Source organism: Parasteatoda tepidariorum, chromosome 4 (assembly GCF_043381705.1).
Source record: "Parasteatoda tepidariorum isolate YZ-2023 chromosome 4, CAS_Ptep_4.0, whole genome shotgun sequence".
Classification (NCBI taxonomy): Eukaryota; Metazoa; Arthropoda; class Arachnida; order Araneae; family Theridiidae; genus Parasteatoda; species Parasteatoda tepidariorum.
The window spans coordinates 66,183,993-66,196,369 of record NC_092207.1 but is presented as its reverse complement, the minus strand read 5'-3'; the positions used below and the strand labels follow the sequence as shown (position 1 = coordinate 66,196,369).

The following is a 12,377-nucleotide window of genomic DNA, read 5'->3' as shown; positions in this document are numbered from 1 at the left end:
TTGGCACAGAAATATCCACTAAGCTACGATCTCAAAGTTTCGAGCTGGAATGAATAACTTCAACGAGCACAGAGTCTCCAAAACAAAACAGATTTAGAAACAAGCTCCGAAGGACAAGCGGCAGAGATAACTCTTAGTCTGACTAAAATCGAAAATAAATGTAACCCCCTTTCATATAAAATTTTTTTTAACCGCATCTACAAAATTCTCGAATTGTCTCAAAGACGACAGAACGTCTAGGATTCCAGACCTCGCGAATGCCAGCCAGTCTCGAAAACTATCGCGACTGGCAGGTCAGAAAGGAACCAGTGATCGGGGCTCGCCCGTAACAGTATCACGTGAATTTGGTTTCAAAAATACAACCCTATTATAGTAAATGTTTTATCAGTATTCTGAGAAATACCGTGAGAAAAAAAAAGTAGGCATAAAGCAAATAAAAATATATAGTCTTAAAAAATAATAACCCGCATAATTTCTACTAAAATTTTTATTTCTGTCTGTATTATTTTGTAAATTCACTTTGTCTGAGCTCAAGGGGGAGGGTTTAAACCCCTAAACCCCCCCTTGCGTACGCCCCTGGACTGGACATATATGTCCCGTCAGACTTTCCAAATGGACTGTTGGGCAAAATAGATCCCTCTTTAATGCTATGTTTGCACATTACAGTCTTTTGAACTTTTCTCCTCCTATTTGAATAGTTAGCAGCACCTGTAAAACTGCATGATTTAGAAAGTTTGTCATTTTATTATTATCTGTTACAGACAGACGCTAGTGGGACAACGTATGTTCCTCTCAAAAAGACTAATGGGACATCAATGTTCTAGAGCCTAGTGCGAGAAATAAGTCCAAAATTTAAAAACGCTTATTTGTATTATCCTTCCTAAATCAGCACGGTACCTTAGTATCGTCCCACTAAGTCGTTTACATTTGGCGCTATCAAACTCTAGGTTTCTCCATCTATTGATGCTCATGATTTTAACGCTGATTTTTGAAGCTCTGTCACTAAGGAAAATAAAAAAAGAGCCATAGTTTAAGTGCCTTACACTTGAAGCAATGCGATGATTTTAAACTATATACATAATCTTGACGTGAAGAATTATCTGGTCTTTAAAACAAACAAATAACTTAAATATTTTAAAAGCTCTTAAATTTTTTTTAAAATTTTCTAATTTGGCGACATTTTTCCACGTAGGTAAAAATTATCAAACTCACTGCCTTATTCTCTGTATTTTGCAAATTTTTATGTATACATTGGAGTAAGTTTTTGAATATTAAAAAATTAGACCACAAACGCCTTTAATTTTCACAAAACTGTGGCTTTTCTCCATATTGACGTTTCGCACCATTTTCAAAATAAGCGTTGACAGCGCTGGCTTCAGATAGGTTAAACTTGACTTAACAGTCATGAGTAACAGTTGCAGACTCACAGTAGTTATAAAAATAGCATATTCGCAAAAAGCATCATTCCATATTACGACGGAGCCTACAAAAGACAGCCTTAGATCTTTTCCCGCACAATCAATACAACTGGTATTTGGTCTTCCCCTTTTCCATTTGCCAGTAAGCTTTCCAAAAGTTAGCCTCTTAACAACTGGGTCACCATCGTCCTTTTCATAGATACATGTGACCCAGATATCATCTTCTATAGGATCTAATAACTGATCAATGAAAAATAAATATGCTGTTATAAGAAAAGCGTTCTTTTATAAAAGTTCGAAAATAGTCTTGAAAGGATTATTCCTAATACAGTATTTTCAAAGACTTAGTATACTCTTTGTAATAAATCCATTGAGAAATACAGAATTACATCAAGAAGTATGGACTGATGTCTACTCATTACTAAACGAAAGCAAGTAACATAAATAAGACAACAAGCAAAAATTTTCGATATCGAAGAGAAAACCAATAAAAATTTAAAATAAAATTCCACAGCACAAATAATTCAATTGCTAGATTTACAAAATTTTGAAAAGATATCTTCGTGATATTGTACAACCTAGAAAGCGACCATAAACGAGGTGAAAATTCACTATTAGAGGACAATTAACACCGTTTGCAGTGCATTTAAACTAACCTTCTTATAATACTATAGTTCTCAACTTTTAATAGAATATTGAACAATAACTAATACCGATATGTTTCCAGTTGCCCACTCTTAAAATCCAAATCTTGTTCATGCAGCCAGTGCCCAACATACTTTTTATACAAATTGCCACAGTAGATTCCCGCGCTGACGACTCCTTTTCTAAAGATCCACATATAAACGGGGAAAAATCAATTGTAACAGTTTTCGCATGCACCTCTTGTCCATGCCTGCAATCGACTTGGATCTGCTGACATGAAATATCATCATTTGGCAGACAGATCATGGGCTAGAGTCCTCTTGCAGTCAGGCTAACAGTGGGAGGTTCTCGTGGTCTTCCTCTGTATGCAACGCAAATGCGGTCTAGTTCCATCAAAAAGTCCTCCAGGAGGGCAAATTTCTCCCAATACTTGATCCAGTAGTTCCCTTGTCTTCTGGATTGGATTCAAAATTACAAGGCTGCGGAGTTGAACATTAGTAGTCGTAAACCCAAAACAGCATCGGCTGTTCAGCTATGATTATTAAAAAATAATTATAAAATCTGCATTTGTTTGTTTTTAACAAGATTATAAACAATACTAACAACCTTTGGCGACAACCTTGATCACCTTTCAAATTTGTCTTGTACAACGTATAAACTTATATAATAACCAGGGCAAATGCACAGCACAACTGCATTTAAATATTCTCTTCCTCCAATCTTATTGCCTTAATTAGTTTTAAACAGTAAATCAACCGAGGTTTTTTACTGTCTTTGTCCACGAGGTACTTTGATTTCAATTTTAACTTCTATCAAGAGATGTCTGAGATATTTTCAAAGTTCTTTATTAATCTGAACTTTAATAATCTTACTTTTAGTAATCTAATCTTTAATAATCTAATCTTTAATAATGTTATCTTTAATAATTATATCTCTATCTTTAATAAGTAGTAATCTGCCCAGCAGCCATTAAATTACATAAAGCAACGTAAAGATGAATTCAAGACATGCCATCATAGTATGCCAGTAGATGTATTAAAATTATTCCCATCTCTGTCATGAGATTAGAAAGATAACTCATGACATTACATGCTGTACTACTTCCTCACGCACCCCTCGAGCCATAACTTGAGTACCATATAATATATACATACTATTTCTCGAAAAGGGCAAGGTCCATCACGTAGCACCGTTTATGATTTATGCAACCAATTAATCTAAATAATTACCGAGTAACTAACTTTTTATTTCAATAAAAATACAAAATCATTTTAATTAAATACTTAGCGTATGACTAACTATTAAACATTACTTAAATTATTGCTTAAGACAACCTAAAGAAATGAATAATATTTTTAGTATTTGCCAAAGGATAAAGAAATAATGGAATTTGTGGTGGTACATAGGAAAAAATTAGTAATTCCATTAATGATTCTTATGTGGTAAATTTTAAGGTTTCAAGTACTATGAATAAAATGTGTCACTTCCATCACTCTTTGTTTTATTGGATTGTTAAATTTTTTCCGTTTTTTTTATGTGCCACCCTGTATGTAAAGAGATTATTGCCGACAATGGTATGTCAGGAAATGACGTAGTATATCTTGACGTAGTCTTGATCCTAAGTCAATGACGTAGTCTTGATCCTAATTGGTTGTTGAAACATGGTATTTGTTTACATTAGCAATTGTTCTTTTCATTCTATTTCGAGTAAACCAACCCAGTCAAGTATCAAGTATCCTGACGCATCAATTATTCTGACATAAAGATTTCAATTATTTCACTATATTACTTAATACAAAGACACGCACGAAGTCATGAAAAACATACAAACTAATTATGCATCGAAGTTGCCAGGTACACAAAACAAAAACATATCACTGTTACAATAAAATACGTAAACAAATAATAAATCGAAGTTAAGTAAAAAATTTAGACGAGAAAGAATTATATTTCAATAAATTCGATGTGTGATTCGGAGCTGTAGTTAATTAACTTCACGTTAATTACCATTCTAACTTATGAGGAGAAACTTAGCTCAACTTTAACTTGCCATTTTGCTTATAAACGATCAGCTGGTTCTGACGTCATAGGTCACACGTGTGGGTATCTGTGATCTTCTTGAAGTGCAAGTACTCAATTCTATAGTAGCGGAACATATTACAGATCGTAATATCCTTAAAGTTTAGGTGTTACTCGCATAGTGTAAAACACATGATAAACCTAATTTTATTTATTATAATTGTTGTTTACCAAGGATGAGAAAGAAAACATCATTATGTAGAAATATAGAGTCATTGTTATTCTGCAGTCAATGAAACAAAGTGTTTATTGTCATTATTCTGCATATCAAGTTTAAAAACAAGTTAATAATTTCGAATGCAAGTTTTTGAAAGACACCTCTATTGTTATTTCCAACACTCAATTTGCGGCTCCATTTTCATAATAAATCATGTCTCCCACGTTCATCTGTCCGGTCAAACAACAATATCAAACCTTGAAAGATAACATATTTAATTTATAACTTTTTGCTCAAACAATATTGTTATAAATTTGTGTTTGTATTTCCAGTAACTATTGTGTTTAGCATTAAGGGTATTCTATATAGCTTTGCATTTAGTTCGTTTTACAATTCAGCTTTTCGTAAAGTTTTCTAAACTATTCAGCTTTGCATGAAAATTTATTATATTATTATCTTGGATGATATAGAAGTTTTCACATAATATTTTTTTATTACACATGTTTGCGACAATGTCTGGAATTGTCTTTATTATTAAATGGGTTTGAATTAAAAACTATGAAGTTAAGCTTGTAACTAAAAGAAAGAGTAATAAAATAAGTAAAATAAATAATTAAAAATTACTAATTAAATGTTTTAATTAACTCATGGCTCGTGATGTGGTTAATTTTTGGTTATAAATGGTACAGTGGTACAAAAGAGTCATGCATGACCAACAGATCTCTCCATCGTACGGAGCGATTGAATTGATCGACTACTGAAATTAATATTATTGAATTGACTCTTAAACAACAAATAACTTTCTTAACAACTTCATAATATTCACTCATAAGTATTACTGCAATGAAGGTAATATTTTTTGCTTCGAAAACTGTCCGAAAGTAGTTCGAAAACTTTCTTAAAGGGAATCGCATCGCATTCTTAGGCACTAAATTGAACCCAAAAAGAGTAAGACCAAATTTATTTCTAAAAATGGAAAAAAGTAAAACTTTTTTTAAATAAAAATCTTAATAATTTAATAAATAGAATTTAGTTGGTATAACTTTTCATGTTCAAATACGAGAGTAAGTATTCTGGTTCGATTATTGGCCCTAATTTCTACTTTGTTTGGTATAAAATATTATATTGAGAAGACGCATGGAGAAAGTGATTTTATGTGCATTACATATAAACAAATAGAAGTAATCTTAAATATAGTAACTTAATTATATACATGACGATCCAAAACCTTGACAAACGTTCGTTATTTCCCCCGTTACCTGTAACTAATCCCTCGAAACCGGTACCTTACCCCTACATTTCCGCCCCCTCTTTTCTTCTCACCCCTGTTATTTTGTAAACGAAGAATTTTGTCGAACTTTCTGTGTAAATGTGGTTATTTTCCTACTGTGTTTATAGTATAAATTTGTAATTTTACTGCATTAAACTTTTCGCTTAAATTTTTCATCCATTATAAAAAGAATCTGATCTATAAAATAAAAGTCCTTGGCCTTACATCATTTGTTTGATCAGTTGTGTTGTGTGGAAATTTTCGTTAAGCCACGTGCTAAAATTCCTTCATTACTTTTAACGTAGATTGTTGAAGAAAAATGTAAGTAATATTTCTGTCTGAAAGTTTTTTTTGAATTAAATTTTTTTCCCCTTAATTAATCTTAATAATCTTGATAAAATAGTTTTATTATTCTTGCAATGTGTTACTAATAGTGTTTAAAAAAATGCTGTTATGTTTGCCTTGTATTATTGCGTCATCAACATTGCATTGCATAAACTGGTGATACTTATCATTTTATTAGAACACAATCATTTTTTTAGTAGCCCCCATGTATTTTTATTGGTAAATATCCTCTTAGTAGGAACTGAATGTCGTGTAAAAGTGAATAATAATTATGCTTTTATAGTAAAATCATACTGAAAATAATTTTAATTTAACTTATTGAAATATTTTTATTAGTTTTATGTTATGTTTCTTACATTACAAATTAAACTTTTCCATTAGCATTTAAATTATTCGTTAAATCTATAGCAGTGACTATTTGCCAAATTTACTTTACTTCAAAATTATACTACTTGTAATAATATCTTCAATTTTAAAACTTAAAACAAAATAACTCAAAAAATTAATGACACACAGAATGTCACTATTGATTCGCATCAAATACGGAGAATCGCAGGCCTCGAAAATTTCTTGAATCAGGGGCAGTAACTGTTTTCTTAATTTAAAGAAATTTAAACGATTTGCTTTATAAACTCAACACTAGATGAAGGACAGAGATTACCAAATGAAACAATACACATAAATATTGTATTGATTATGGTTGCTCTTTTTTTTAAAATTAACTTCTAAATTTAAATACATCGAATAAGCTACTTCCTTAGGTACGAATTCTGAACTATTTTGGTCTCAACTTTTCCCGTAAATTACGTAACTTTTCATTTTGTTCTAGATATTCTGTACACAGTAAAAATTTTGGTGTTTAGTTATCAACATTCTTGATGTTGGGAAAGATTTTTTTTATTTTTTTTGTTACAGTGCATGTAGTTTTTATTTACTTTTCCATTGTTACAGTTTTATTTATTGATTTTTTGTTTGATGTTTAACAACAACACATATTTTCATTCACTTTTTGATCAATTTAACGGCTTCATTGCAAAAAGATTTCGCTTAAAAAACAAGCACATTTTTTATAATATCATATTCGCTTTAGCACTTTTTATGTTTAAATTTTAATATTTAATTCAAAAGAGAACAATTTTAGTTTAAAAAATTTTTCATGGAAAAATAACTAAATAATTAATTGAAATAAAAAAATAGCTTTAATTTTTATATAGTACCCTTTTTTATCGGTATTAATAAAAGGTTCATAAATTAATTCTTTCTTTGACCAGAAATAAAAGCATAATTTGGGGGTCAGAGAAATATGCTGTTTTCCGTTTTATTTATTCGTTTTTAAATACTTAAGTCATAGTTTATTTATTTACTTATTCATTTTGTTAATTTATTTATTTTTTTCTGTTAAAATATGAATGAAATAATTTATTAATGAAATAATAATATGAATTAAATAATTAATCATAATAATCAATCTTTTATTAAATAAAGTCTATAATGCAAAATAAGTTAACCTTAATTTCCAGTTATTCAGTATTTTATCATAATTTGAATTTTAAGGAATTTTTATATTTAAATCATTCTTTGTAACATTAAAGTATAACTACAAACAACTTAGTCTAAGCCATTCATTTGTTTATTTTATAAAGCAAAAATATTCTTTTGAAAATAATTAAAAAGTACTATTTTTAATATTTTGTTATAACACTTGTATATGCCAATTTTATTCGTATATGAAAACTTAAGGAGCGTTAAGGAGATTATAAGAAAGACAAAGTTATTCCAATATTGTACCTTAATTTCCTGTTATTCAGTATTTTATCATAATTTGAATTTTAAAGAATTTTTACATTTAAATCACTTATTGTAACATTAAAATATAACTACAAACAACTTAGTCTAAGCCATTCATTTGTTTATTTTATAAAGCAAAAATATTCTTTTGAAAATAATTAAAAAGTACTATTTTTAATATTTTGTTATAACACTTGTATATGCCTATTTTATTCGTATATGAAAACTTAAGGAGCATTAAGGAGATTATAAGAAAGACAAAGTTATTCCAGCCTGTACTTTACACCTGTTCAGTTAAAACCAAATAACATTAGGTTAGCTCAAATTTTTGTTTTAAAAAAATGATTTTTCTTAATGTTGAAGCAAGAAAAATTATAATATTAATTCAAAGTTACATACATATTTATCTAAATGCATCAAGTTTTGAATGAAGGGTTATGTATAATTATGTATTTATATAAGTCAAATAAAAAATAAGAATTGATATATTGGAAGAATTTGATTATGTTTATAAAAGATACTAAAAAAAAATACCCATTTGAACCCGGGTTTTATTGGGTATTTTTGAGTGGTTTTCTTTGGGGGGGGGGTTAAGAACCCGGATACTCGTGTTTTGTCAATTTTATATAATTATTTTCCAAGTTAAGTATAGTTCTGTACTTAATTTATTTAATTTACCTGAATATTAAAAACAGGTGGACCCTAAACCCCCAAATTTTTTACAGTGTGGGAAACCAAAATCCAAACATCATACTAGAAAACTTTCAAATTTAAATCATGCTATAGGTCAACATACAGAATGATAGGTTGTATAGATAAAAAAAATCACTTCTTTATATTGAGGTAGACCGCACTGCTGCTGGACTTGGAAGATAATCTTATATGTTTGAATTTTTATGCCGCGTTTTTTTTATAGATAGATAAAAGAAATTATTTATATCATTGTTCATCTTTATCTGTTTGAATAGAATTCGAGTATCAAACAAAAAAAATTGCATTTTTCTTTCTTTCTACATTCGTTATTATCGATATTTAAAAATTAAAAAGGGTGCCTTCATATGTCAATACAAATCAATTGAATCAGATAGCATTAAAGCCTTCGGTCAACAAATGCTTCCGAAATACTTATCTTTAATCTCTACATACCGGCCTTACCCTCGTAATCTTTTATAAATTGTTAAATAAAACGTTTATTGACTCTTAGATTAAAGGTTTGAAAGCAAATTGTACATTCCATTTCTTAAATCGGCATTTCTAAAAGCACTATAGATAGCGTCATTTTGCGGAAACTTAATTTCCAATTATTTATTTGAATTTAACGAATGATATTCCAATTCTCTTCTCTTGTGCTCTCTCTATCTTAACATCAATCACCATATGAAGCATTTGGGTAGTTTGAAAGGTTGATACAGTCAAATTTTTAGTAAAATCCGAAATAGCGATGAGTAACGAATATTTTCCGTATCCCCCCAAATGAATTTCCATTGAAACAATGTACTCGTATTTAAAATATAAATACCATCGAACCTCATCGAAGCTTCATATATTACTAATGTACCACGTTATACAAACGTTTTAGTTCAGATAAACAGTAATATTAATTGTGCAGCCAATTTTCCCATCTTTTCTAAAAGAGAGAGATATATATAAAAACTGTTACATGTCCTCACATGAGGATACTGAGCTGAGATACTGCCAGCTAACCAACTTATTAATTCAGTTATTTTAAATAAATTCACTTACGTGATTAAGTAGACGTAGGGCTCCCCTCTTTTGTGGAACAGTTTTGTAACCCAAATCATTCTGGCTGTTTTGAGAGAAAAATTGAAGCGCTGGTCTTTCTGTAATTGGAAGGGCTTTTGGACCGGCTTCAAGAAGTAGTACTGATACACAACAATCTTCAGAAAGCCGAGCTGCTATCGTAGAATTTGTTGCTCCTGCCCCAACTATAGAAAGAAATTAGCTATTGAAATATCATTCACCAACTTGATAACAAATTTATTTTATTTCTTTGTTTTCGTTTTAAACCTATTGCAGTTTCAATTAGGGGATATTTTTCTAAGATAACATGGTGATGTTTGTTTTAATCGCCATCAGTGTTAATTTAATGTTAGTGCTTATTTTCTAATGGAAAAATATCTTTTGAAAAATTGTGCTGTTCCTGTTGTTGGGTACAATACTAACTTACGGAGGATAAAACTCCGTTTGTACTGGCCAGTTAATTGTGCTAAAGTCTGTCTAAATATCTTTTTCTAAACATATTGAGATGAGTGGGAAGAAAACTTTACAACTACCTTTAACGTATCTTTCTAAACTATGGGAAATTCCTGAACGAGATTAGTGAACTAGAGCATTGGTTGAATATGTCACTATAGTAAAGTTTGACTTTAAATATTTTGTTTAGATATCAAAAGAATAGAATATTGCCTAAATAATATTTGACTAAATTGTAAAAAAGAGAAATTGTTTTTAAGAATTCAATCGAAGAAAAATAAAATTAAAATCTTTAAAAAAAAAAAAAGAAACGGGAAAATAAACAAGAACACTCGCAAAACAAAGAAAAACTGCAAATGCAAATATTACTTACCTACCATGTAATCATACTTCGATTTAAAATTGTTCGTAATTTTGGGATTATCAAACGCTAATGTAATAAAAAGGGGGAGAATAATTCTAGCCAATGGAGGTATAGCTGCTTGCTGATGTGAGTGATGATACAGCATTTCCAACTATATTCCCCATTTTTGATCCTCGTCTGCAGCCCCTGATAATATGAATTTGTTAAATCTCTTTGAGGATTTATAACAATAATTAATATGATACTGACGTACAATTCATAAACATTCTTTTATTTCATGTCCTCCACAATGCTTAAAGTGAAATACACAATACTTACTTAGTTTGGTTTCATGTTCTTAACAATTAAATATTATTATGAGCAATTATAAATACTCATTAAATACCAATTATATTCCCTAATTAAATATCATAGTAAGGGAACTTCTGAAAGGGCATTCAACAATACACTAAGTGTTCAGCGCATGTGTATTTTGGATAAAAGTGTAATGAAATCGAAGTGCAATGAATTTTGAATTATTGATTCTAAATTAATTCAAAAAAGACTTTCTATATTTTAATTATAATGATATGCAGTATGCAGTTTAATGTATCAACGCAGTTTAATTTATCTACATCATAGCTTAGCATTGTTTGCTTTATTCTGCATTTCGCAATAGTACCAGCCGTTCTTTGTAGTACTAACAGCACATTTCTGACAGCTGTTAATTTATGACCAAACAGTCAAATAATTTTTAATATTATTTTTAATATTTTTTTATTATAACTCTTGTCAATTTTTCAATCTCAAATTTTTTTGAAAGTTGTTAGATATGTGTGTTTATTCCCGATCATCTTCCTATTCCCTATATTTTTGTTTTAAAAATAATCGAATAATAACCCTTATCATTTGCGTTTGGTAATGTAATTTCTATAATAATAATTAAAAAGAGTAAGGAAATTGTGCGAGATACTTAAAAAAGACTTTTTTTAAAAGAAAAATGATACTATACTTAAATAAATTTTCTGATGATTTCTTAGTTTATATAAAAAAATACAGACCTACTAAAAATTTATTAAGCCTCATTCAAACATTTATTTTTATTATCTCTGTAATACTAAGTAAAAATATACGTGTTAATGTTTCAAAATTTCTTATTTTAAAAGAAAAAAATTATTAATATTTATTAAAAAAATATTGCACCAATCAAAATAATTTTATTCAATCCCAAGAAATATTTATTTTTCTCATTTATGCTAATGGACACCGAATTATTCCCACATTGAACTATAAATTACTCTTACTTTTGATATGTCAAAAGAAGCAGCGGCAAGAAAAAAATAAATACATAAAGAAAAGTGTGTGTTGTGTATAAGTGCGGTTTTTTACTATACGCAGCAAAACATTCCCGATCACAATACGGTTAGAAGTAACGAGACTCAGGGTGGTGGTACTTTTTACGGTAAAATCCATTTTCACAGGAATGTGTTACGGAAAAAGAATTAATATACCGCAATTTTTACAGTTATAATTTCTGTAATATCACTGAATCACTCAAATTAATTAAATATTACTGTAAAAAGTCCGGTAAATTTTACAATAAAATTGGATTTTACAGGTAAAATTGATTTCACGGATGATGAGCCTAAAGTGCGGATGCTTTAAACGTAATTTGATCCCGAATTTTTTGCAGTGTATTAACCTTACATTATACATTTGTTTACTTGCAGAATATTTTCTTAAAAACAAAATTTTATACTCTACTTTTATAGCACGTAAAGTGTTTTGTTACGGATTTTGTAGACAATGAATAAAACAGAACTGAAAAATTAGGAATAAATTTTATTCACTCAGTAACAAAAACCAAGAAAATTTAAAAATCAAACTGTAAAGACCAGGACATTTTTGCCCTTTAATTTTATGGCCATCTTGACAAAACAATCATTTTTATCTGTCTCAAAATCATTTTAATCAATCATTTTTATCTGCTTTCAAGTGATTTTTTTTTCTGCAGAAAATAGGGTTTCATGCATGTAAAAAAGAAAACATAAAAAGGAAAAATACAAAAATAAAAATTTAAAAGAGAAAAATATAAAAAATAAAAATATAAAAAGAAAA

At 29.2% G+C, this 12,377-nt stretch overlaps 1 protein-coding gene across 6 annotated transcripts in view; it reads left to right on the top strand.

The window, feature by feature from the left end:
* The window catches only part of LOC107438242 (growth arrest-specific protein 2), a 187,550-nt gene that overhangs the window by 102,723 nt on the left and 72,450 nt on the right, over positions 1-12,377 (top strand). For 2 of the 6 annotated variants that reach the window (XM_016050469.3, XM_016050471.3), the window contains exon 1: positions 5,625-5,890. The exons of 3 other annotated variants lie outside the window; for them this stretch is intronic. The gene's annotated coding sequence lies outside the window, so the exon portion shown is untranslated. Of the gene's footprint in view, positions 1-5,624; positions 5,891-12,377 lie in introns of those variants that run through there. One more of the 6 variants, XM_071179982.1, reaches the window with a different exon arrangement.